The sequence below is a fragment of the Canis lupus genome, chromosome 7 (genome assembly GCF_011100685.1).
Source record: "Canis lupus familiaris isolate Mischka breed German Shepherd chromosome 7, alternate assembly UU_Cfam_GSD_1.0, whole genome shotgun sequence".
Taxonomy (NCBI): Eukaryota; Metazoa; Chordata; class Mammalia; order Carnivora; family Canidae; genus Canis; species Canis lupus.
Genome location: NC_049228.1, coordinates 9684902 through 9712215, shown reverse-complemented (window position 1 = coordinate 9712215; position 27314 = coordinate 9684902). Strand labels below are relative to the sequence as shown.

The 27314-nt window shown below is 40.3% G+C and overlaps 3 long non-coding RNA genes across 3 annotated transcripts; 1 reads left to right on the top strand and 2 right to left on the bottom strand.

The window, feature by feature from the left end:
* Positions 1-17923: 17923 nt before the first annotated feature.
* On the bottom strand, positions 17924-18494 carry LOC119872495. The gene is made up of 2 exons (XR_005361893.1): positions 18382-18494; positions 17924-18260 (listed from the first exon to the last, which is right to left on the bottom strand). It is a non-coding gene; the product is annotated as an uncharacterized LOC119872495 (long non-coding RNA).
* Positions 18495-18563: 69 nt separating this feature from the next.
* Positions 18564-20450, bottom strand: LOC111096617. The gene is made up of 3 exons (XR_005361894.1): positions 19882-20450; positions 19112-19151; positions 18564-19001 (listed from the first exon to the last, which is right to left on the bottom strand). It is a non-coding gene; the product is annotated as an uncharacterized LOC111096617 (long non-coding RNA).
* LOC102153714 lies at positions 19847-23951 on the top strand. Its single transcript, XR_005361892.1, has 2 exons — positions 19847-20109; positions 23530-23951. It is a non-coding gene; the product is annotated as an uncharacterized LOC102153714 (long non-coding RNA).
* The last annotated feature ends 3363 nt before the right edge of the window (positions 23952-27314 follow it).

Sequence of the window (27314 nt, the reverse complement as noted above, 5' to 3'; positions counted from 1 at the left end):
TATGCACCTACTATAATTTATTTATGTATTCTATCGTTGATTGATAATTTGAGTTCTTTCCATTTTTTTACTATTCTGGCCAACACTGACATGAACATTCTTTTACAGGCATACTACGGTAACAGTGCATGAGTTTATCCCAAGAATATATCTAGTACTAGGACTGCTAGGTGTTTGGGCTCCCACTGCATGTGTATTTGATATAATTTATTAATGTTTATTTTATGGCTTTTGGGTTTTGTGACATATGTAGAAAGGTTTTTCTCTCTGATGAGAAGCATGAACAGAAAAATGTTTACCTTTAGCCTAGAATGCTGACCTACAGCCTGGGAAATGTCAGTAAGGATAAAATATGTGTTGGTTGCTACATTCTTTAAGGGTCTCATGACTGCCTGTATATCTCACCAATAGTTAATACAGAACTGAATGATAAGCAGGAGAGGAGTCTTGCAAAAGTAGTTTTACAAGTAGACATTCAAAGAAATTTGAAGAAATTTTTATAATCTTGTATCCTGCATGCCCCTTTTCCTTTGGTTACTAAGTATACAACCACCAGCCTGCACAGAAAGTGCAGCTCTTTCTGCCCACAGGTCTGTCCCCATGCTATTTAAATAAACTTACTAAATTGCAGCATTATATCTCAAGAATTCTTTCTTGATGGTTGCTTTCTATATGACCCCACATCCCTCTTCATCTGTGATTATTATTTTAAAAAAACTCCCAGTGGTTTCTTGCAATTCCTGTATGGTTTCTTTCCTTTGCACTTAGATCTTTGGACCAGTTGGAGCCTACCCGAATATAAGGTTAAAGTATGAACCCAGCTTTATTTTTTTTTCTAGGTAGCTAATTTTATCAACACTATTTCTTAAATAAGCCAACTTTTTTCCCCCTACTGATTGGAAGTGACTCATTTATCATATATCAAGTCTGTCTATATTTTTTTCCTGTGCTAGTTCACTGATCTGTCCTTCTAAACATGTGCCAATTTTTTTCCTCAGGTATAGAGGTAGAAGTGACAAAATCGTGAAGTATTTAAAGTGTACAATGTGGGGCGCCTGGGTGACTCAGTTGGTTAAGCCTCTGACTCTTGATTTCATCTCAGCACTGTGAGATCAAGCCTCATGTTGGGGCTCCAAGCTCAGCAGGGTGTCTGGTTAGGATTCTCTCTCTCCTTCTCCCTCTACCCCTATTCTCTCCCTCTCTCTCTAAAACACATGAATAAAAAAATAAAGTATACAGTGATTATTTGATATATGTATACTGTGAAAAGACTCCCCCCCCCCATGTGCGTGCTCTCTCTCAAAAAAATAAGTAAAATCTTAAAAAAAGAGAAAGAATTGGAAGTTTTAGCTCTAACATTAAAAATCATTTTATTGATCAAAGTATTTGAGGGATTAGAATAATTAAGATTGATTTTTGAAATTAACTTTATTATGGTGTTTGGAAAAATCTTGCAAGATAAAAAAAACAGATACAATGAATTATTTAATTATATCACAATGAATTATTTAATTATATCACAATATTATAAATATGTGGCATTTAAGAACCCATTGAGAGGAAAATAATCCTGCGAGCCCTATAGAATCCAATCTCTAGTTAATCCAGAAAGCATAGGCACTATGCTTAGTAGGAGCTACATGAACGTGGCTATTAAACAGTTTACTGGGAAAAATAAAAAATGAATCATTTTTATGAGAAATTAGAAAAGGAGACTGCTAGCCTGCCATTGTATTAAGCACCCATGTTGTAAGGGGCAATCATTTCCTGACTGGAAGTGAAAGTTCTCTACGTGATTCTTTTGTATTATCCAGCTTGGGGGTTTCTAGGTTTCTTGAATCTGTAGTTGATAACTTTCATGTGTTTTGGAAAACTTTGGGTCATCATTCCCTTCAAATCTTGCTTCTTCCTAATTCTCTCTTCTCCCCTTAGATTCTAATTGTATGCTAGATTTCTTCAGTGTCTCACATATTTCTGATGCTCTCTTCTGTATCTTCTTTTTTCTTTCTCCTGACTTGACCACAGTTTGCTAATTCTGTCTTCCATTGTGTTTAATCTGCTGGCAAATCTATATAAATCATTAATTTTAGATAATGCACTTTTTATTCCAAAATTTCCAATTATTTTTATAGTTTAGAAATCTCTTTTTGAACTTACTAATCACAATTATGTAAAATTTCTTGTTTATTAGATAACTCCAGTATCTAGATTATCTATAAGACTATTATTTTTTAATCTTTTTTTTTTTGACAGAGATAGCAAGAAAGCACAAAGAGGGGGAGCAGCAGGCAGCAGGCAGAGGGAGAGGGAGAGGGAGAAGCAGGCTCCCCGCTGAGCAAGGAACCCCATGCAGGGCTCGATCCTAGAACCCCAAGATCATGACCTGAGCCAAAAGCAGACGCCCAACCAACTGAGCCACCCAGGTGTCCCTTTAATCTTGTTTATAAGTTATGTCAGAATATTTAGTCATTTTTAAAGAATTTTCAGTTAGGTATTTGTATTACCAAATTCTAGAGACTCTAAGTGGTGTTATTATCCTCTTAAGATGATTTATCCTTCTTTCACTTAGCAAATTGAATGATGTATGATCATCTAAGCCTGGGGCACCTAGCTGTCTCCGTCCTAGAGCATGTAATACTTGATTTCAGGGTTTTAAGCTCAAGCCCCATGTTGAGTATAGAGACTACTTAAAAATAAAATCTTAAAAAATAAAATAAAATAAACTTAATCAGGAGCTTTGTTAAGAGGAAACCACAGTCCTGTAAGGCTCAATCAACCTCTAATTCATCCCTGCCCTTCCCAGGTTTTCTATAGAGAGCCTATTGTATTCTCTAACCCCTGATAAGTCCCAAACTCTAACCTTAGTATCAATTCACCTTTCCATAGTTCTTTCCTTTCTAGAACCTTATTCCTTCCAATTCTCATTGCCTTAGCAGCTCTGCACTTCCTTTAAACAAATAATTTCTTCATTTAACTAACTGTTTATGGTGAAAGCACTGGTTTGTTGCTAACTACTCATCTCACTGGAAGCAGAGGTCAGTGAAGGAAATTTATTTCCTGGCATAAACTCACAACTACAAACAGAGTAGTAAGTATCCATCCATATTTTTCCTGGAAGTGAGTAGAAGAGGTGCTCCAGTAAGATAAGGGAGAAAACAAAGGAGGAGGAAACCAGAGAATCCAGAAAACAGGTGATCAAACTCAAGAGAGAAAGGTACAGGAAATTCCCAGAATGAAGATGAAAGGATTCTAACATCACAGCTGCTGGGAAGCCAAGAGAACAGTAATTCCAGATAGAGTATGTTAAAAGGATCCAGCAGAGGAATCCCCAAATGAAATTAACAGTATGTAATTATGTAATTATGTTTGAACATTTTTTTTTAAAGATTTTATTTATTTATGAGAGACAGAGAGAGAGAGAGAGAGGCAGAGACACAGGCAGAGGGAGAAGCAGGGTCCTGGAGCCTGACATGGGACTTGATCTGGGGTCTCCAGGATCACACCCTGGGCTGAAGGTGGCGTTAAACCACTCAGCCACCTGGGCTGCACTGTTTGAACATTTTGAAAGGGAATTTAAACGACTATTTTACATCACAAACACATAAAATGGAACAAATCTTTTAAAAGATAATTAACAAAACAAAAAGCTGTGCTAGAAGGAAACCATTATATGGTTCAACGGTATACAACATTTGTGAAGTAAAAATGATGAAATTGTTGAATAGTGAGATCACCAAAGTTATAATAATGGAATCTTACTTAGTATGGGAGGAAAGAAGTAGATGCGTAGGAGGGGAGTGGTTTTTGAAAAAGTAGATAAATTTCTATCTTCCATGCAGCCTAAAACTGAAAAATGGAGAAAGGAAGACATCGTTTATTTTTATTTTTTTAAAGATTTTGATTATTTATTCATGAGAAACACAGAGAGAAAGGCAGAGACACAGGCAGAGGAAGAAGCAGGCTCCCCACAGGGAGCCCAATGTGGGACTTGATCCTAGGACCCCAGGATCACGCCCTGAGCCAAAGGCAGATGCTCAACCACTGAGACACCTAAGCATCCCTGTTGTTGTTGTTGTTGTTTTAGTATTTTATTTATTTATTTGAGAGAGAGCAAGCGAAAGAGAAAGAGAGCATGAGCAGGGGGCAGGGAGGAATAGAAAGGAGAGGGGAAAGCAGGCTCCCCACTGAGCAGGGAGCCTGATGTAGGACCCTGGACCTGAGCTGAAGGCAGATGCTCAACTGACCCATCCAGGCACCCTGAAAAAGTTGTTTAAAAGCCATTTAAAGATTCAGAGATAGATATCAAAACATACCACTAAAAGAGATTGACGTGACTACCTCTGAAATTGCAGGAAATCATTCTGAAACTACCAATCAGTATGAAGGGACAATAATAACAAAGACTCAGAAAGTTTACTTCCCAGACATGTATTTGAAAAAGTTATTTGACAATGTAGTCTAATAGTTGAGGTAGGAAACCAAGAGGGAGGAAGACATAGATCTCATAAACAATGATCCAATCCAGAAGACCAGTGAGAGGAAATCCCAGGGTGATAGTTATCTATCAGGTTTTGGAGGAATAAAATGTTCTGGTTTACAAGTCAGGCAGGATCACCTCCAAGGAAATGGTATGATCAAAAGAATGTAACAACTTTTTATTATGGTGAAATTACATTGTTTTTTTTTGTCAATAATAAAAAATAATTGGTAAAACTAGAAACTCTAAGGAAAAAAACTGCACGAGAAAATCATGGATCAAATATAAAGCAATATTAAGACACAGCAAGGTTTAAAGCAACCAATAGAATATAAATATACTTGATGCTCTGACTAAAAACATTCAAAAACCAGTCTCTCTTGAGGGGCTCAGTAATCATGTTAGACCCATGAAAGGGGAGTGTATTCCTAGCATGTGACTTACCACTGCAATAGCAATATTTATACAGCATTCTAATTTGAATGCTGATTATTGGTTCTCAACCTTTAAAGTGAATCTATGGGCCCAAAAAAAAAAAAAAAAAAAAAAAAGAAAGAAAGAAAGCTAGTTTTGGTTGTAGTTCAGACTATAAATGTTAGCTACTGAAAATATTAATTTAAAAAGATAGTAGAGGATGTTTGGGTGGCTCAGTCAGCTAAGCGTCTGCCTTCATCTCAGGTCATGATCTCAAGGTCCTGGGATTGAGCCCCCCTGGGGCTCCCTGTCCAGTGGGGAGTCTGCTTCTCCTTCTCCCTCTACTGCTCCCTCTGCTTATGCTCTCTTGCTTTCTCTCTCTCTTGCTCCCGCTCTCAAATAAAATAAATACAATCTTAAAAAAAAAAAAAAAAAAAAAAGACAGTAGGGAGAAAAGATGGAGGAAAGTGTAGGAGTATCTACAGAAAAAAAAAAAAGAGTGAAATAACTAACTATAGTTGATGGCACAAAAAGTAGAATTGCAAGTCTAAGATTAGTGATGCCAAATTAGAAAAAGAAAAACTAATTACGATACAAGTAACAAACACAGACAGGATAAGGTAGGTGAGACAAAGGAAAAATTTAAAGTGAACTAACTAATCAATAGATATTGCCTGGAGTTGAATGTGAAGAACACTTGTTTTATTCTATATTGATTCCAGTATCTGGCTCTCCCTTCTATATTTGGTGAATATTCCTCTGCATGCCTCCTGCCATAAATGCTGAAAGGCCAACACTTGCTATCCCAGTTTACTATGCAGGTGGGACATGGACATGTGATCCAGGTTCAGTCAACCACTCCTAGGAGCTAGTGACACAAACAAGCAGAGATACTGAAGAATCCATCCTGCAGTGGAGGCAGAAATACCCAGTGTCTAGTGGCAGCAGTGGCAGTGACAGCAGTGGGGCATCGGTGACCCCCAGCAATACAAACTGAGGTGCTGGTGTGACCTTACCAGGCTGGGCTGTGTGGCAGGCCTTTGCCTATGATTCTAGCTGCCAAGTTTTTACTTTGTTCCTATCTATATTCAGAGATTCATTCTCAGGGTTACTTGGCATTTCTGTGAGTTACTCAATATCCTTTCAATATATCCTTTTCCTGTTTACATAAGCCAGGGTCTGTTTCCTTTGCTTACAACTAGGAACTCTGATTAGCCCACTAATCAATCTAGAAATAGGAGTGTGAGCATATTACTTAAGAATCAGAAACCCGAATGTCAACAGTGATTAGCACATGTGATTCCTTTAGCTTGCAATAAATCCTCCTGAATTCTGCGTCCCTGGCTTTGTCTGGAAAATGCCTGCTCATCCTCTACTTATCAGTTTAGATATCCTTTCCTCTCTAAAGCCTTCCTTGTCCTCTTACACATGCATACCAAGTCAGAGCATTAATTTGCATTGTAGTGGACTAGTTGTCTTTATTGCCCAATATAATCAAAATTCCTTGGCTGAAGGGACTATATCATATTTACCACCATGCCTGGCATATCGTGGGTATTCTCAACGAAATGTGTTACTAAACCAAAGTTGTGGAGGAGTTTTAATGAATTTTAAAAAATTATCTAACTTATAAATAAATGGAAAAACTTTAAGAGGATGATAAACATACCTTCTTCACTACTTGAATCCGTTTGGCTTCCTTAAGATAAGGAGGAAGAAGAAAACACATTGTCTTTTGAAGAATAAGATGTTGATGATCTATGTTAGGATCAGTGGTGCCTTGGGTTTTGCTTTGCTTTTTTTTCTTCTGTTTGTGTTGAACTTGATTGGTACAAAATGAAACATGATTATCCTCTCAAATGTTAACAAGTGAAGAGAAACAAAGTAATCTCTAAAACACATATCAAAGCACTCAAAAAGCCTTAAACCAGGATCCCTGGGTGGTGCAGCGGTTTAGTGCCTGCCTTTGGCCCAGGGTGTGATCCTGGAGACCCTGGATCAAGTCCCACGTCGGGCTCCTGGTGCATGGAACCTGCTTCTCCCTCTGCCTGTGTCTCTGCCTCTCTCTCTCTCTCTGTGTGTGTGACTATCATAAATAAATAAAAATTTTTTAAAAAAGTCTTAAACCAAGTAAAATTCCTATCTCTGTTTCTGCTCATCCAGGCATCTTCAGGACTTGTGTAGACTTCTTTTTTTTTTTAAAGATGTTATTTATTTATTTGAGACAGAGAGAGAGCGTGCATGAGCAAAGAGGGGCAGAGGTAAAGGGAGAAGCAGACTCCTTGTTGATCAAGAAATCAGATGTAGTGCTTGATCCCAGGACTCTGAGATCATGACCTGAGGCAAAAGCAGATTAACAGACTGAGCCACTCAGGTGTCTCCCTGGTTGCACTTCACATCTACAAAACCTGTCTTCCATGTCTATAAAACCAAACTATTGACAAATTAGTAGAGAATTTAAAAAGCAAAATGAAGTTTTTGGGGACAAAGGATATGGAAACTATGTTTTAAATTCTGAATAGAAAGAGGGTCACATATTAGTTACTCACAAATGGTTTTATATTCCTATTACATGGTAACCTTTTGTGCACCTAATTTGAACTTCATCTGTCATCACATCAAAATTTCTATAACCCTGGTAAAAATCTCATGCAGATTTAATCAGACTGAGCACCCTGTTTCAGCTGAACTTTGCTTTGTAGTCTAAAAGAACAAGAATTCAGTAGTGACGTGGTGATACTCTTAGATCACATTATGTCAAACTGGTTTTCTTCATTGATAAAGGGAAACACCAATCGCCACAGACTGGATTGTATCTTTCCAAAATTCATTTATCGAGGCTCTAACCCTCAATGTAACTGTATTTAGAGATAGTATCTTTAGGAGATAATTAAAGTTCAATGAAGTCATAGGAGTAGAGCCCTGACCTGATAGGATTGGTAGCCCTACAAGAAGAAAGGGAGAGCTCTCTGTCCTCCCCATATACCACAAAGAAAAGGCCATGTGAGGGTGTGAGGGTGCAGCAAGAAGGTGGCCATCTGCAAGCCAGGAAAAGAGTTCTCACTGGAAACCAAACACTGCTGAAACCTTGATCGTGGACTTTCTGGTCTCCAGAACTGTGGGAAAAGAAATTCCTGTTGTTTAAGCCACATAGTCTATGGTATTTTGTTATGGCAGGCCGAGCAGAGCAATGGACCAGCCAAGGAGAGCTGCGATTTGGGTTCCCCTTCATAGCTGAGATCATTTCCCTGGTACCTGCAACATATCATTCCTTATCTCAGTCTGGGGATTCACTTTTTATCTCCCACACTTATAGACAGTCCACCTTAGGGCTCAATCCTGAATCTTTTGATTGTTCCTCTCTATTCACTACTTCATTGGTACCTGAACTTTAGTACACATAGGAAATACCAAGGAGCTTGTTAAAAAAACAAATTCCTATGCTCTACACACAGAAATCTTCATTTAGACGATCTGGAGTGAGACCTGTAGTGATTCAAGAAACCTTGAGACCAGACTCTGGAAAACACTGGTTTTTTTTTAGAAATCTTACATAGTCATATAATTTCGATGAATATATTACTCCTCTAGCCCTTTTATTTGTCCAGGTCTCCAATCTTTCATCTCTGTTCAATAAACATTATTAAACATCTTAATAATCATTAAAACATCTATTATCACTTGCTTTTTAAAGTAAAACCAAACTCTTTGGGACACTTAGGCATTTTGGTAGATAAAACCGTGTTTCTCCTAGTTCATACAGTCATACAGCAAATTTACTTAAGTCTCTGATCCAGTACTGAAAATACGGTGGTGAACAAAACAGACAATAATTCTGCATTGACAGAGCTTACATTCTAGTTTTGGGAGAAGAAGAAAAACACAAAGCAATTTTTTAAAGATTTTATTTATTTGATGGAGAGAGAGAGCACAAGCAGGAAGAAGCAGGCTCCCCCATTGAGGAGCCAGACATAGGGCTCCATCTCAGGATCCCAGGATCATGACCTGAGCTGAAGGCAGACAACTAACCTACTGAGCCACCCAGGTGCCCCTTAAAACAATTTCTAATGATAAATGTTATGAAGAAAATAAACAAATTGATAATGCCCTGGCAGATAGGAAGTGTCTACCTCTAAGGAGGTGACACTTGACCTGAGATTTGAAAGATGCAAATCAGCCAACCATGTGAACACTTTAGGAAAGAACTTACAGGCAGATGGAACATAAGTTCAATGGTCCTGAGACAGGAAGAAGTTCAACATATTTGATTTCGCCTCAAGCACAGTAGTCAAAGGGGGAGTGGTATGAAATGAGGTAACAAGTAAGCAAGGACCAGACAATGTAAAACTATAAAACCAGCTTCATGTTTAAGGACTTGGGATTTCATCCTAAGTATAGTGGGAAGCAACTGGGTAGTTTCAAGCAGGGAGTGTCAAAATCTGATTTGTATTTTTAAAAAGCCATATGGCTGTGTTTTGTGGGGAAGAGATTGTATAAGGGTAAAAGCAGAAATAGGGAACCCAGTTAGATGGTTCCTACAGTATTTTGAGTAAGAGATTCCAGTGGTTTGGATTAGGGCAGAGCTTCTCTGTCCCTGATGCCATTTGGGCTTGCATTATTCTTTGTTGTGAAGGGTTTTCATATGCATATAGGATATTTAACTACATTTCTGGCCTCTATGGATTAGATTCCAAGTTGCTTTTTTTTTTTTTTTTTTTAGAAAAATGAGAGAAAAATAAAAGATTACAGAGAATAAACCCAAGTGGCCTACGAGAATAATAACAATTTCAGAAAGAAGAGAAAATGGAGGAGAGGAAACAAAAAATTGGAAAATGTGTCGGAACAAAAAAGAACTCTCCAAATTGAAAGAACCTACTAACTAACTGCTAAAGAAGATAAAATTTTTAAAAATCTCTATGCCCGGATACATCATGGTGAAATTTTCAAGAGGCATTACCAAATGCTTCCAAGAGAAAAAAAATTATTACAAAGACAGATTTAGACTAGCATCAGTGTTTTTATCAACACTGAATGCTAGGATATATTGAACAAGATCTTCAGAGTTCTCAGGGCAAACTATTTTAAACCTAGAATTCTATATTCAACTAAGTTATCAGAAAATAGGCGGGCAAAATCAAGTCTTGCAGAGATTCAGAAGGTTTATTTTGCATGTACCCTTTCTGAGAAGTTACTGGAGTATTTACTTCAGCAAAATGAGATTGAAAAGCAAGGAAGCAGAAGGATACAAATTTGTGGAAAACCCTAGAAGTTCAAAAGGAAAAGTAAAATCTCAGGAAAAAGCTGTGCAAAGGACTAAAAAGGAATTGGTCCAATTTAGAACAAAATACCAATGGGTCCCAGTAAATATGTTGCTGAGAATTAGTTAATACTAGCAACATTTTTCAAGAAACATGACTCTAGACCTCAAGAAAAATATAACCCAAGTGTGTAACTAGGACTTGCAGTGAGCAGTAGTTACAAAGTTACAATAATATAAATGTTCTTTTTCTTGGTTTTCAACTTTTAAATTCCGTCCATAGAAGGAAATATGGCTGTTTTCATCAGAGCTACAGAATAAAAAGTAATTTATCCAATTACAATGCCACAAATATTAAGTTACAACTTACAAAACAGGGAAGGAAAAAGGGGAAAAAATGTAGAGGGAAAGGTAAGAGTACTGATATCCTCTTACAAAGTAAGAAATATTGATGAGATTTGTGGGGATAAGAAATATGTGATTAAATATATTGTTTAAGATTATAAAAGCAAGTAAGCAATAGAGGAAATTATTTATTCATGAGAGACACAGAGAGAGAGGCAGAGAGAAAAGCAGGCTCCCCGTGGGGAGCCTGATGCAGGACTCGATCTCAGGACCCTGGGATCACAATCTGAGCCAAAGGCAGACGCTCAACCACTGAGCCACCCAGGTGCCCAAGGGTAGGATTTTAAAAGAGATTCCACACCAACTAGAGCATTTTTTTAACTTAAAAAATACTTTTAAATTTGCATACAGTAAAAATTTGTGTGTGTGTGTGCACAGTACTATGAGTTTTAACACATGCATAAATTCTTATAACCGTATACATAACAGGGTAAGTGTACAGAACAATTCCAATATCTCAAAAATTCCTTCATGCTACCCGCTTGCAGTCAGATCCTCTCTGTACTTTTAACCCCTAGCAATCACTGGTATGTTCTCTGTCCCTTTACTTTTGCCTTTTCCCGAATGTCATATAAATGGAATCCTACAATATGTAACCATTTGAAATTAGTTTCCTTTGCTTCATAAATACATTTGAGTCATTACATATTATCAGTCTAATTCCTTTCTTTCCCTCCCTTCCTTCCTTCCTACCTACCTTCCTTCCTTCCTTCCTTCCTTCCTCTCTTCCTTCCTCCTTCCTCCTTCCTTCCTTCCTTCCTTCCTCCCTCCCTTCCTTCCTTCCTCCCTTCCTCCCTTCCTCCCTTCCTCCCTTCCTCCCTTCCTCCCTTCCTCCCTTCCTCCCTTCCTTCCTTCCTTCCTTCCTTCCTTCCTTCCTTCCTTCCTTCCTCCTCCCTTCCTTCCTTCCTTCCTTCCTTCCTTCCTTCCTTCCTTCCTTTTAAAGAGGGAGAACACATGTGGGGTGGGGAGGAGTGGCAGAGGGAGAGGGAGAGGGAGAGAGAGAATCCTAAGGAGGCTCTACGCTCAGCATAGAGACCAATGTGGGGCTTGATCTCACAACCGTGAGGTCATGATCTGAGCCGAAATCACAAGTTTCCAGGCTTACCTGGCTTAACCAGCGGAGCCACCCACATGCACCCCTTTTTATTTTGAAAACTAGTCCATTGTATGAATGAACCAGTGTTTATCCATTCACTCCTTGAAGGGCATTCAGTTCATGTAGTTTTTCTTGTTTAGTCTGCTAATATAGTGAGTTACACTGATTTTCAGATATTGAGTCAGCTTTGCACTGGGACATTTGGAACAATTATTAATAGTGCTGCTATAGGGATCCCTGGGTGGCGCAGCGGTTTGGCGCCTGCCTTTGGCCCGGGGCGCGATCCTGGAGACCCGGGATCGAATCCCACGTCAGGCTCCCTGCGTGGAGCCTGCTTCTCCCTCTACCTGTGTCTCTGCCTCTCTGTCTCTCTCTGTGTGACTATCATGAATAAATAAATAAAATCTTTAAAAAAAAATAGTGCTGCTATAAGCATTAATATACAGGGACGTCTGGGTGGCTCAGTGGTTGAGCATCTGCCTTTGGCTCAGGGCAGGATCCTGGATCTTGGGATCGAATCCCACATAGGGCTCCCCACACAAAGTCTGCTTCTCCCTCTGCCTGTGTCTTTGTCTCTCCCTGTGTGTCTCTCATGAATAAATAAAATCTTTTAAAAATTTATATACACATTTTTGTGTTAATCTCTGCTTTCATTTCTCTGAGATAAACATATAAAAGGGGAATTTCTGTATTACATGGCAAATGGATGTTTACCTTTATTATAAGAAACTCAACAGCTGTTCTCCAGAGTGGCTGTACTACTTTGCACCTCCATAGCAATGTATGAATGTCCCAGTTTCTCCACATCTTTTCTGGCAGTTAGTATTGTTATTTTTTTATTTTATCCATTCTAATTGTGTGTACGATTTCTTGTGGATTTAATTTTCATTTCCCTAATGATTAATGATGCTGAATATCTTCATGTGCTTATTTGCCATCTATCTTCTTTAGTGAAGTGTCTGTTCAAACCTGGCCCTTTTCCATTGAGTTGTTTTGTAGTTAGGTTTTGAAAATTCTTTAAATATTCCAGAGACAAGTCTTTGTTATATATATGCCTTGTCTTTCATTCTCTTTGTAATCTCCTTCTTGTAGCAAAGATTCTAATTTTGGAAAAGTCCAATCTAACAAATTTTCCCTTTATAGACAGTGCTTTTGGTGTTGTATTTAAGAACTCTTTGCCTAATCCAAAGTCTCAAAGAAAAATTTCTCCTGTTTTCCTTAAGAGTTTCATATTTTTAGCTCTTACTTTTAGGTCTATGATTCATTTTGAGTTCATTTCTATAGGTGATATGGGATGTAGGTCAAGATTCATTTTTCACAGGTGGACATCCAGTTTTTCCAGCACCATGTACTGAAAGGGCTGTCCTTTCTTCATTGAGATAATTTGCACCTCTGTCAAAATCAGTTAGCCAAATTTTGTGGGTCCATTTCTGGACTCTATTCTATTCCTCTGGTCTATGTGTCTATCCTTTCACCAATATCACATTGTCTTGATTACTATAGCTTCATAATATCTTTTCAGCATAAAGATCCTGCACATATTTTGTTAGGTTTATACCTAAGTATTTCATTTGTGAAAAAGAGGAGTGGGTCATTTTCTAACTGTTCATTTCTAGTGTATAAGTATGATTATTGTATGTTAACCTTTTATCCTGTACCCTGCTAAGTTCACAGACCTTTTTGCAGATTTCTTGAGATTTACTACATAGGCAATTACATCCTCTGAAAATCAGGAAAAATTTATTTATTTCTTTCCAATCAGAATGCCTTTTATTTTTCTTCCTTAGTGCAATTACTAGGACTTCAGTAAAATATTGAGTATGAGTAGTGAAAATGTACATCTTTATTGGGTTTCCAATCTTGGGAGTAGGGAGCATTCAGTCCTGCACCACTAAGTGTGATGTTGGCTCTAGGTTTTGTGGATACCTTTTTATCAGATTCCCTTTTATTTTTAGATTGCTGAGTTGGTTTTCTTTTTTAACATTAATGAGATATGAAGACAGCTACATACTCTTCTAAAATTTATGTCCACATTTTGTTTGCTGCCTGTAACAATGCACATTTTTAAAAGTAGGCTCCACCCCCAGTGTGAAGCCCAATGTAGGGCTTGAACACAATGACCCTGAGATCAACACCTAAGCCAAGATCAAGAGTCAAATGTTTAATGCATCCAAAAATGCATAATTTTTAAGATAGAAAGAAGTCAATGCCATCTCTTGGAGAGACGAAGACCCTGTTAAATGCTACCACCCTTCCTTCCTCTTCACTATCTGTCATTTCAGCAATGTAGTCTCTTTGAAAGTGTAGGAGTAGGGATGCTGAGTTGCAGGAGCAGTCTTACTTGGAAAGCCAAAATCAGGTCAGGCAAAGCTCAACTGTTCCAGGATCCCCAACCAGAGTCCTCTTGTGAAGTCACACTGGCCAGTCCTCTGGATAACAGATGGTGGTCATTTCTATAGTTTTAAGGAATAGCTCTCTAGATGATCTCTAAGTGGATTAGATTAAATTTTGGGCTTAAAATGTTGATTTTTCCTCATCTTGGTTGAACCAAATTTTTACTATTTCTTTAAGAACACAAATAAAACCTCTTGGGGTTTTTTTTTTTTTAAGATTTTATTTATTAAAAAAAAAGATTTTATTTATTTATTCATGAGAAACACAGAGAGAGACAGGCAGAGACACACGCAGAGGGAGAAGCAGGCTCCATGCAGGGAGCCCGACGTGGGACTCCTGTGGCTCAGGACCACACTCTGAGCCAAAGGCAGACGCTCAACCGCTGAGCCACCCAGGTGTCCCTGTGTTGCTGAGTTTTAAAAAATCACGGATATTGAATTTTGTTAAGTGCTTTTTTTTTCATCTGTTCATAGGATCATGTCGTTTTTCTTGTTTAGTTTGTTAATGTGGTAGATTACACTAACTGATTTTTAAATATTGAACAAGCCTTGAATTCCTGAGATAATGACACTTGATCACAAAGTATTTTTCTTCTGACATACTGCTGGATTCAATCTGCCAATTTTTTTTTTTTTTTTTTTGAGGATTCTTGCATCTTTGTTCATGAGAGATACTGATTTGGTTTTATTTTCTATATTGTTTTTATCTGGTTTTGGTCTCAGATAATTTGGGCTTCATAAAATGAGTTGGGAAGTCTTTCTTCTACTAGAAGAGCTGTGTAGAACTATCATTTTATCTTTAAATGTTTGATAAAATTCACCAGTGACGTTATATGGGCCTGGACTTCACCCTTTCTTTAGATTTTCTTTTTTTTAAAGGCTCTATACCCAGCATGGAGACTGACAAGGGGCTTGAACTCATGACCCTGAGATCAAGACCTGAACTGAGATCAAGAGTTGGATGCTTAACTAACTGAGCCACACAGGTGCTCCTAGATTTTTAAATATAAATTAAATTTTTAATAGTTACAATATTATTCAGCTTATCTGTTTCTTCTTGGATACATTCTGGTAGCTTTGGTAGTGGTCTGTTTCATCTGAGCTGTTGAATTTACAAGTATGTAGTTGTGCCTCTTATAATATTCATTGGGTCAATAGTGACATCCCCTCTTAGAGCATGTATGCTATAGGAATGACCTAGTGCAATAAACAGCTGAAGACAAAGTAGAGAAGGTACATACTGCAGCTGTACAGACCTCAAATCTTATTATTGACTCCTTCCTGTCTTTCAATTCCATAGCCAGTCAGGTACCACATCCTTTTCATTTGTCCTTGCCAAGACTTCTTGCAGTTTCTCTCCATTTCCTATACTGCTTGGCACAGCCCTGTTAATATCTTCTAAACAATCTATCTAAATTATTCCACTACCTGCCTAATCAGTCTCACTGCTTTTGCCCACTGTAATTCATCCTTCACACTCCTGCCAGACTCTATGTCTTAACTTCCAATGGGTTCACTCTGCCTGCAAGATAAGGACCCTCCACATCTGGTTTAGTGTTGCCTTTTGAATTGTAGTTCATTTCATTTTCCTAAATCAGGGGTCTTTAACATGCAGACTTTGGAAGGGAGGGGCAGGTCACGAATCTCCTAAAATTTGAGTATAGAATGTTATATGAACGGGAACTTTATTTCCAGAGCAAGGCTACAACCATTATCAGATGTTCAAAGTGGAAAAAATGTGCTAAGAAAAGCCTTCAACCTAACCTTTGTTTCTATAATGTATCAAGAATACAATATATATATATATATAATATACATATATATAATATATATATATATGAGTACACTATATAGCCTCTCCAACAGTTCCCACATCAGTAGTGATCACTCCTTTCCCTGAACTTAAGATTCACACAACTTTAATGATCTAGCCTAACCTTAACGTTTTACAGATGAGGACACAATCCAGCACTCAACAAACTTGTCCAAAGTGGCTGCAGTAGAACTTATCTGCACAACTGAGGGCTGATGTGCTACTTCGTTGGTCTTTTTATGAATAAATTTCGTATTTCTCCTTGAGGTCAGGAACTAAACCTCAGAGTTCTTTGAAGCTCCAATTATCTTTACTGTCTTACCTAAACTAGCTGCTCCAATGTTTGCTGAGAACGGTGATGAGGATACGACACTCATGCAAAGGCAAAGGGGTGGTTAGCAGTGGGTAAGGAGTACATTTTTAAGGACATTTGGAGGGGGGGGATGCAAAATAGTAAGCTCAGATATCTTATAAAATGTAACATTCAGGGGTCTGTGTGAGGAGAGTTCTGAGGGTTCCTAGGCAGAGGTCAAATTTCCACAAACAGGGATGCTCTAGACAGCATTCACAACAAATTCCTCAGAAGCAACCAAATACCTAGGGATGCCTAGGTATTTGGTAGAGAAAGGATAACAGCACCTGCTTTGGAGTGAGCTACACAATGGATTCAAATGTCAACACCATATCCAAGCCATGTCACTGTTGCAGGGTTACAGGATTCTTTTTTTTTATTATTATTATTATTTTTTTAATTTTTATTTATTTATGATAGTCACAGAGAGAGAAAGAGAGAGAGGCAGAGACATAGGCAGGGGAAGAGGAAGAAGCAGGCTCCATGCACCGGGAGCCCAATGTGGGATTCGATCCCAGGTCTCCGGGATCGTGCCCTGGGCCAAAGGCAGGCGCCAAACCACTGCGCCACCCAGGGATCCCGGGTTACAGGATTCTTGTCTCGTGGGGTGAGACGAGTGTGAAACGGACCAAAGTGTGAAATGAAGTAAAAGTTTATTAACTGAAGGTGAGAAAGGAAAAATGGAGCTCTGTAGAGATGGGTCTCGAATCGGTTACCACTGAGGGTTTTTATGGTTGTTTTCTTTTTTTTATAGAAAACTGACCAGGGAACTTGGTACCTATCTCACCTGTAACATTTAAGACCAAGAAGGCGGGGATCCCTGGGTGGCGCAGCGGTTTGGCGCCTGCCTTTGGCCCAGGGCGCGATCCTGGAGACCCGGGATCGAATCCCACATCGGGCTCCCGGTGCATGGAGCCTGCTTCTCCCTCTGCCTGTGTCTCTGCCTCTCTCTCTCTCTCTGTGACTATCATAAAAAAAAAAAAAAAAAAAAAAAATTAAAAGGAGATCCCTGGGTGGCGCAGAGGTTTGGCGCCTGCCTTTGGCCCAGGGCACGATCCTGGAGACCCGCGATCGAATCCCACATCGGGCTCCAGGTGCATGGAGCCTGCTTCTCCCTCTGCCTATGTCTCTCTCTCTCTCTCTCTCTGTGACTATCATAAATAAATAAAAATTAAAAAAAATAAAAATAAATATTAAGACCAAGAAGGCGGATTTGTCAGTATTACGAAAATATCTCGTCTACGTTTAGAACAAAGGAAGTGGATTTGTTATGTCCCCTTCCCTCTGATTAACATCTTGCCTATACCACTTCTCCGCATCTGGGATTTCTGTGGGCCCAGCTGGGTAGCCCCCTACCTAACCTGCCTGCCCCTGACTCATCACCTTGAGCAAACTATTTAACTTTTCCGTGCTCCAGTTTTGACGTTTGTTTCTACCTCAGGACTGTTGCAATGTTTTTATTTTATTTTATTTTTTAAGATTTTACTTATTTGAGAGAGAGAGAGTGAGAGCCAGAGAGATCACAGAGGGGAGAGGCAGAAGGAGAAGCAGACTCGCTGCTGGGCACAGAGCCTGCTGTGGGGCTTGATCCCAGGACTCGAAGATCATATGACCTGAGCCCAAGGCAGGTGCTTCAGCAACTGTGAGCCACCCAGGCTTTTAAATGACATAACGCCTGGGAAGAGCCTAGGTCCGCGTCTTGCCCTCAAGGCATTACCTTCACGACCTGTTCATTGTTGCTAATATTTCGTGAGAAGACGAGAATTTGGAAGGTGCTGTACTGAGAGGGAAGGTGCTTGTGAAGATTTTCGTCGGAAGACGAGAGATTCCGCAGCGGACAGGTAAGGGAGCGTCGGAGACGTGGGGGGAGGTGACATTTCCACGGTGGTGTCCCTGCAGGCCCCGGCACAGGGGCAGCGGGAGGCAGAGCTGGAAGGACCACGAACACCCCGTCCACCGTGTGTGTAGGAGAGGCCGGCGGCCGGTTACGGTGAATGAAGCTCAGGAAACGTCCCCTCTTCCGGGGGAACCTGGAGCGCCGGAAGCGGCCCACCTGTGCAGAGGCGGACGGCCGGGAGAGACTTCACGGGGGGCTGGGAGGGGCCGAGGAAGGCGGGAAGAATACCCAACGCGGTCCCTTTGCAGCCACAGCCCCCGCTGCGACCATCACGTACCGGAGCCTCCAGGGCAGGCGACCATCCGGGGCGAGCTCCACCGACCCCCGGCCCGCGGCCACGGAAGATCCCGGGCGGCCATCACCGCGCAGCCGCACGCGGGAAATCGCGCTATCGCGAGACTGCGGCTCCCGGCCGGCGACGCCCCGCCCACGACGCAGAGAGGGGCGGGGCCACGGGCCTCTTCCGGTCGCGCGCGATGTGGGGCGCCCGGAGCCTCGGGGCCGAGCTCCGCCCCGGGTGGGCGCCGCAGGGCAGCGCTTTTCCGGCGTTTGTGTGGGATTCCATTTCAGTTTCTGTAATGGATTGTCGCCAATTGTCAGCGGTTTCCTGGGATTTGTTTTCCCGGAGAGGAGTTTGCCCAGGTTTGGTGTCAGCACCACGCTGCGATCTCCCGTCCCGAGCCTCCCCTGGGTCAGCTGAGCTCCTGCAAGCTCCTGCGTGCTTGGTTGGCACGTTCCTTTGGAGGTCCCCGCCCCCCCGCCCCCGGCAGCGTGTATTGCTCTTTTGGTTGGTTTGTTCTTCCTCGTGGACGTTGATTGTTCCCTCGGATACGTGGGCTTTGGGGGTGTGGGTCCGTGAGGTCGCCCCGCCGAAGCTCTGCGTGTTTCTCTCGGATTCTGGAAGTAAGAATTCAGCTGTGAGTAACCTTGGTGGATTTCCCCAAGAATCCAGCTAGCTTCAGGCCGCGCAGCTTTCTTTCCAGGAGTCCCTTGGATTTGCATCTTACCTTTCCCTTTGTGGTGTTTTCTGAAGGTTCAAGGCGGTTACTTAAAAAATATATATATATGTATAAATATATATACATTTATATATAAATATAAAATTATAATATATTAAATATATAATATATAATATTAAATTTATATATAATGTAAATTTATTTTGTAATTATATAAATATATATAATTTATAACATCTATTCATATTATTTATAAATATATAAATAATACATTAAATTTATATAAAATATATAATATATTAAATTTATATAATAAATTTATTCTATAATTATAACATAAATTTATATATATAATTTATATTTATATTATTTATAAATATATAAATAATACATTGAATTTATATAAAATATATATTAAATTTATATATGATATAAATTTATTCTATAATTATAGCATATAAATTTTATATATAATTTATATTTATATTATTTATGAATATATAAATAATACATTAAATTCATATAAAACAATATATTAAATTTATATATATTTATATATAATTTATATTTATATTATTTATAAGTGTATAAATAATACATTAAATTTATATAAAATAAAAATTTTATATAAAATATATATTAAATTTATATATAAATTTATTCTAGAGTTCTATAAATTTATATATATTTATATATAATTATATATAATAATATATATATTATATATAATTTATATTTATATTATTTATAAATATATAAATAATACATTAAATTTATATATATATATTTTTTCCTAGAAAAGTATCACTTTTATTTACACTTTCAAATGTTTGGTATTAAACTGTCTCTGTGTTCCTGAGTGTGCTGTGAAGGCACACGCAGGGGTTGTGTCTCTCCACGATGTCAGCTTTATTCAGTCATAAATCTAGGTCAGCATAATCATAAAGCAGGTGCAGAATTCCAGATTCAGTGACGTTTCACTGACGATTAACTTGGCTTCTTCTGTGGCACACGGAGTAGAACACAAGACAAGTCACACAGCAAAGGTAACACGGGGGGGCGGGGGTAGGCAGTTCACCAGACTCTTTAAGTCTGAAGGCTGTGGGCGCACAGTTGAGTTGAGACCTTGGTCGGGTCCAGGTCACCTCTTGGCACTTGAAGGGTCTCAGTTCCGTTCCGAGATGAATGTTCCAGAGCCTTCGGCAGCAGCTTTCTTAAGTGGTCAGACACAGAGGGGTCAGTGTCTGGAGAGTCTGACCGTTTGCTGCAAAAACCCTCCCTTTTATTTATTTTTTATTTTCGTAAAGATTTTATTTATTTATGAGAGACACAGGCAGAGGGAGAAGCGGGCTCCATGCAGGGAGCCCGATGTGGGACTCGATCCCGGGTCTCCAGGATCACGCCCTGGGCTGAAGGTGGCGCTAAACCGCTGAGCCACCCAGGCTGCCCCAAATCCTCCCTTTTTTTTTTTTTTTTTTTTTTTTTTAAAGATTTTGTTTATTTATTAATGAGAAACAGGGAGAGAGAGAGAGAGGCAGAGACACAGGCAGAGGGAGAGGCAGGCTCCATGCAGGGAGCCCGACGTGGGACTCGATCCCGGGACTCAGGATCAGGCCCTGGGCTGAAGGTGGCGCTAAACCGCTGAGCCACCCGGGCTGCCCCAAATCCTCCCTTTTAAAAGGGAATTGGTCTGGAGCCTCTGCAGACCCCTCGGCTTCTTGTTATCAGTTCTGGGGTGTCGTCAGCCGGTGTTGGTCTCTGTCATATCCGGTAGCTGTGGTGCCCCCTTAACTGCTTGCATCATGCTTGACACAAGTGACTTCACCTTGCTCTCCACACTCTGGTATTAACTTTTTCTTTTTAATCTCACATTGTTCTTATTAATTCATGTGTATTCTGTTGGAGTCCTTTTTCTTGGTCAGATTTATTGAACCACCCTTTGATTTTTGATTTTGATTTTTGGTTTTTGATTGATTTTGATTGCCTTTTATTGATAACCTTTATCTCAAAGTTTTTTTCTCTTTCATTAATGTATGCCTTCATTAATTTCTTCCTTCTTGGGCTTATTTTGTTCTTTTTGTAGAATCTTGAGTTGAAAGCTTATTTTCTTTAAAACATTTAATATGAAATATTATAAAACATGTATAAAACTATGGAGAATAATATGACACCTATATACTAACCACCTGACTTTCTCATATTTGCTTCAAAATTTACTATTACCAAACACAACAAAACAAAACAAAATTTTCTATTATCTATTCAGTTAGAGCCTCCTGTGAACTCTTCTGCAGTCCTTCTCCCTCTCTTCTTCCCTAAAATTAACCCCTCCTCAGGGTATGCTGCATTCCCATTGAAAGCTTCTATGCATGCTGTATATATATGTAGTTATATAAATAATACGTGGTATTGTTTTGTAGGTTTTTAAACCTCATATTAATGCTACCATTGTGTAACTTACTTTTGTCATCCAAAATTATATTTGTGAAAATTATCTGTGTTGACTCCTGTAGTTAGCTTTTTCATCTTAACAGCTGGGTGGTACTCCATTGGACGACACTAAAACAACTTAGCCATTCTCCTCTTGCTGGCAGTTTAGTGATTCCTGATGTTTGCCATTACAACACAGTTAATGGACATTCTTTAACACATCTTACTGGGCACATGGCAAGAATTTTCCAGAATATGTCTAAAAAAATAGAACTACAAGGTGGAAATATTTGTACAATTCAACCTTATTGTTGATGCCAAATTGTTTTCCAGTGCTTGCACCCGTTTACCCTCCCACCAAGAGTGTAGGAGTTTCTGTTGTTTCACATCCCTGCCATCATCCCCTGTTTGTTTTTATCCAGGTTTTTTTTTGTTGTTGTTGTTGTTTTTTGCTATTGTAAACAATTCTGGTAGTAAACTTTCTTGTATGTCTCCCAGTACACATATGCAAGAGTATCTCTGAATATGTAACTGGTAATGGAGTTGTTAGCTCTGTTTTGTTTTACATAATATTTAAAAGGCATATTTATGTGCCCCCACGTTGGAGATATTTCCTTTTTTAATAGTAAAATTTAACCCTTTCATGCTTATGTGCTTGGATTTAATTCTGTTTTTTTTTTTTCTATATATTGTGCTTCCTGTTTTCTGTCTTTGGTTTGATAAAGTTTCTTTTTCCATATTTTGTTGTCCTATGGTAGTTTGGAAGTTTTATGTTCAATTATTATCTAGTGGCTACTCTTTTTTTTTTGTTTTTAGTGGCTACTCTTATATTTTGGCTCGTTTAAACTTCTGTTTTTATAAAAACATATGGAATTTATCAGCATTTTTATTTATTTTATTTTTTTAAGATTTTATTTATTCATGAGAGACACAGAGACAGGCAGAGACACAGGCAGAGAGAGAAGCAGGCTCCCTGCAGGGAGCCCAATGCAGGACTTGATCCCAGGACCCCAGATTCAGGACCTGAGCTGAAGGCAGATGCTCAACCACTTAGCCACCCAGCCATCCCTATGAGCATCTTTATGAGGCAGTCTTATATAGTGGTTAATAGTAGAGACTCTGAAGCCAGACTGTCAGGATTCAAATCCTGGCTTTTCCACTTATTAGCTGTTAAACCTGGATCTTACTATATAACTTCTCCATGCCTCAGTTGCCTCATCTGTAAAATGGGGATAAAATAGCATATACCTGGGTAGCCCCTGTGGCCCAGCGGTTTAGTGCCACCTTCGGCCCAGGGCATGATCCTGGAGACCCGGATTGAGTCCCATGTGGGGCTCCCTGCCTGCTTCTCCCTCTGCCTGTGTCTCTGCCTCTCTCTGTGCTTCTCATGAATGAATAAATAAAATCTTTTTTAAAATAGCATATACCTGATAAGATTATTGTGAGGATTAGTGTGTTAATGTGTAATTAGTATGTAAAATTTTTGGGACACTGCCTAGCACGCAGCACATAGAGCTCTCTAATCACTAGTTTTTTCATCTATGAAATAGGCATAATATCTGCCTAGCAAATTTGTTATAAAGATAATAATGCATTATTGTGTATATACTATTCAGTTTAATATAATGAGCACTTTCTATGCACTTGAATTAGTATGGTTTTTGGCTTCAAGGAGTTCATGATTTAGTTAAGGACCCACATATGGAAACAGAATTGCAGTCTGACATAACCTTAATACTATTCCCATGTCCTCTCTTACCCCCTTTTTATCTATGTTCCACACAGAGCAGTTTTAGAACACATTAATCAGATCATGTATTCCCTGCCAAAATTACTTCCACTTTCGTTACACTTTACATAAACCACAGCCTCCTGATTGTGACTTTTAACACTGTGCTCTGGGCCCTGCCTCCCCTTCTAAGTTCATCAGTTTCACCACTAATTTCACATCTGATTTCACCACTCTCCCTTCTTCTGGTGACTCCTACCTCACAGGCCTCCTCTTGGCTCCTTAAACCAACTCTCTTGTTCCTCAGTGACCTCTGCCCAGAATTTCCATCCCACCTGCTCTGACTCATCATGGCTGACTCATCTCTCAGGTCTCAGCTTGATTCAGTCAGGTTCTTAGTTAAAGACAACAGAATCTACTCTGGCTGAGAAAGGGACTTTATTAAGATTACGTAGCCCCGAGAGTCTCCAGGAAGATCAGAAGCCGGGTGGAGGTACGATACCCAAGCACGCCAGAAGCTCTAGTGAAAATCCACCGCTGCTGCCACCACTTGACACCAACGCCGCAACTTCCACAAACACAGGCTGTGAAACTAAGGCCTGGGGAACCAGGAGCTCTCCCTCTTGTCCGCTCGCCAGCCTCACCACTGGGTAGGCAGAGTTTGGCACTTTTCGTTCTTCGTCTTGCCCATGTTTCTTGCAATAAAAAAGTGGAATCTGACCAATCTCATTTTTCAAGTTGCAGTTGTGTGTGACTGTGCGTGATTGGTGGGGCCTAGGTCAGCTATGCCTGTGCTGCCAAGGGGGGGCAACTTTCCAGGGGGCAACTTCTCACGGAAATCCTCGGGTATTAGAGGGGTGTCAGAGGTGCTGGCCATTCAGAAAACCTGTCACGCGAACACTAAATACCCTGTCACCTCAGCAAGAGGCCCGCCCTGACAGCCCTAAGTATACACCTGTTCTCCCCGGCCCAGCCCCATATTCTTTCACTGTGCTCCGTCATTTTCTTCAAGGCATTTGTCACAACCTCTATAGTCAGGATGCCCTGGCGGGTCAGCGGTTTAGCGCCGCCTTCAGCTCAGGGCGTGATCCTAGAGTCCGAGGATCGAGTCCCACATCAGGCTCCATGCATGGGGCCTGCTTCTCCCTCTGCCCGTGTCTCTGCCTCTCTCTCTCTGTCTTGCATGAATAAATAAATCTAAGAACAAAACAAAAAACCTCTATAGTCGTTTCTTGGTTCAAATGCCTTATAAATCCTGGCCCCAGAGTCTAGTCTCCATGTGGAGTTTCAGTCCAATGAATGTAGCTCAAGCAGCCAAAAGTAATTTTTAAATGTATTTCAGTTTTTAACGTGGGTCTCTTGAAAGAATTATCAAAGGGGTCCACAGTTCCCAACAGTTCTCAGAGGTTTGTGTTCCCTTTTCTCCCTTGTATTCCTCCCAAATCCTCCTGTGCCTCAGTTTACCATTTCTTCCTAAGTTTTGCCTCTTGCGCTCTCCCTTCAAATGTTTTCTGCCTGTTATTTTGCCTTGCGTCACAAACATTCAAAACGGGGCTGAGGGCTCCATGTCTCTCAGGGCACAGGGGAAGAAGTTGAGAGCCCGAGGAGGCCGAGGACATTTACACGTTGAGCATTTTGGCTCACCGCGTGTGGCTGACCTCTAGATTCTAAATTTTACGAAGACAGGCAGTATCTGTTCTATTTCTGCCTAATGCAAAAATCTGACGAACACATAGCCAATTAACATTTGTTTTCTGGGAGAAAAAAAAAAAAGTCCAGCAATTGAAGTATAGGCAAGGAAGTATACAGCACAGAGTAGGAGCCCTTGGGCTAGTGACGGGTTGGCAGGGGAGTGGGGGGGCGTACATCGAGTAAGGAGTTTGGGAAGGCATCCTGGAGAAGATGAGGCCAAAGCAGAATCTCGGAATTCACCACGCAAAGAAGTAAGGAGAGAGAAGTGCAGCACAAGCACCGAGAAATGCCCAATGGCTTGTGGAGCTAAGACTAAATGTGAAGTTGGAGGACCGGAGGGAGGTGGGCGGAGGGGTAGAGGCAGGCAAGGCAGGCCTCGTGTGCCGTGCCAAGGAGGCTGGGCTTTGTCCTAGAGGCAATGCGGCCACAGTGGGCGGGTGGAGCAGTCGTTATCAGATTTTCACTTTAGAGAGATTACCACGTGGCAGTGTGAGGTTAGACGCGAAACAGGCGAAAGAAAAAACAGTTGTGCAGCAAAAAATGTAGGCCTTCAAACAGGGCCATAGTGGGCAGTAGGGATTGGTGGTAGGGATAAAGGAATTACTTGGAGGTCAAATTGGCAGTACTGGGTAGGTGATTGGATGGGAAGGTGAGGGAAGAATCTAGAACAGTGTCCAAACTTCTGGCTTGGATGATGATGTCATTAGCTAGTGTAGAATAAATGGGAGGAGTCCTAGGTTGGCAGTGGTGGGGAAAGCCAGAAGATCTCCAGTTCTGAAGTAGACTTTAAAGTACCAAAAAAAATAAATAAATAAATAAATAAATAAAGTACCTTTGGGGGTGCCTGGGTGGCTCAGTTGGTTAAGCATCTGACTTCAGCTCAGGACATGATCCCGGGGCTCCTGGGATCAAGTCCTGCGTTGGGCTCCCTGCTCAGTGGGGAGTCTGCGTCTCCCTCTCCCTCTGCCCCTCCCCCTGATCCTTCTCTAGAAAATAAAGTCTAAAAAAAAAAAGTACTTTTGGGACTTCACAGATGAGAAGCACAGCAGATACTTGGATATCTGAAGCTGCAGCTACAAGCAAAGGCCAGGGGCAGGGATGCAGAGATGCCCCTGAGGAGGGAGCAGCATGGAGGAGATGGTGAGTTTAAGAGTTGGCTGTGAGGTGCACTGGGAGGGACTGTTGTCAGGGTGACATTGGGCCCTGCCCATGCCTTCCCATGGCCCTTCTCCTACCTCTGACCATTCCTTCTCTACATGCTTTGCCAGCCCCTTTTTCCTCCTTCCCTAAAATGTGCTGTTCTCAGGTGATTTCACCACTTGGGTCCCCTGCTCCCCTGCTGTGTGTCCATCAAAGCTTTGTCTCTGGGCCAGAATTCTTATGTACAGTGAAGACCCATTTCTCCAACCACTTTCTAAGGGAAAAGTGTGGACTGATTGTGTAAAGGACCACATGAAGGGTTTGTTCTCTGCTCTATTTACTTGCATTCCAGACTGGTGCTGTGACTTGAAACTGGCTGGGACTATCTCTTGTTTCTCTGAAGAATCAAACTTGGGCAGCAGGGGTCAGAGTTTAGATCTGTTAGTATGCATTGATATGTACCCCACCTCCCCATCCTATCTTAATCCTGTATGTACCTTTCTCAAGGTGCTTAACTTCCCTTCTATGCCTACTGTGTGTTCTTCTTTTCATTAGGAATTGAAATCAGACCAAAATAGAGATAAAAACCTAAATATTTCTGATATAGGGCTACCTGGCTGGCTCAGTCAGTAAAGCACATGACTCTTGATCTTGGGGTTGTGAGTTCAAGCCCCATGTTGGATGTAGAGATTACTTAAAAAATAAAATCTTTAAATATTTCTGATATAGAATAAAAATAACTGCTCAGATCATGAAAGAGGAAGAACAGTTTCATGGATGTACTTATTTAAAGCAAAAATCACAGCTCTTATTTTTGAGAAGGGAGTGCTTTTTACTCTGGAATACCTTGTTCCGAGATCACTGTATCAATTGATGGATGCTGAGCTAGTAAGCAAACCATGCCGTGAGTTAAGCTTTTTATGTAGAGAAGTTGGTTAGAACAGAAAACCAGTATTTTGATAAATTCATTTAAGAATATTTACCATACCAACTGCTTCAAACTAGTTACAACAATATGATCTACTCCCAACGGGTTGAGCTGGATTAAAAACAATGAAAACAAACATGAGGAACCACCAACTCTGGCTGTGTGAGGGGAACCTATTGACCATTAGTTGGATTCACCAGCAGCTACGGTATGGTTCTTTAGTGTGTTTCCACTGGGAGCTTCTTTGAATTTAAGCCTTTGGGGTGATTTCTGCAATATGAGCCTTTGGCCCTTGAAAATTTTCACAGAAGAGATTCAGAAAGTTCTGATTA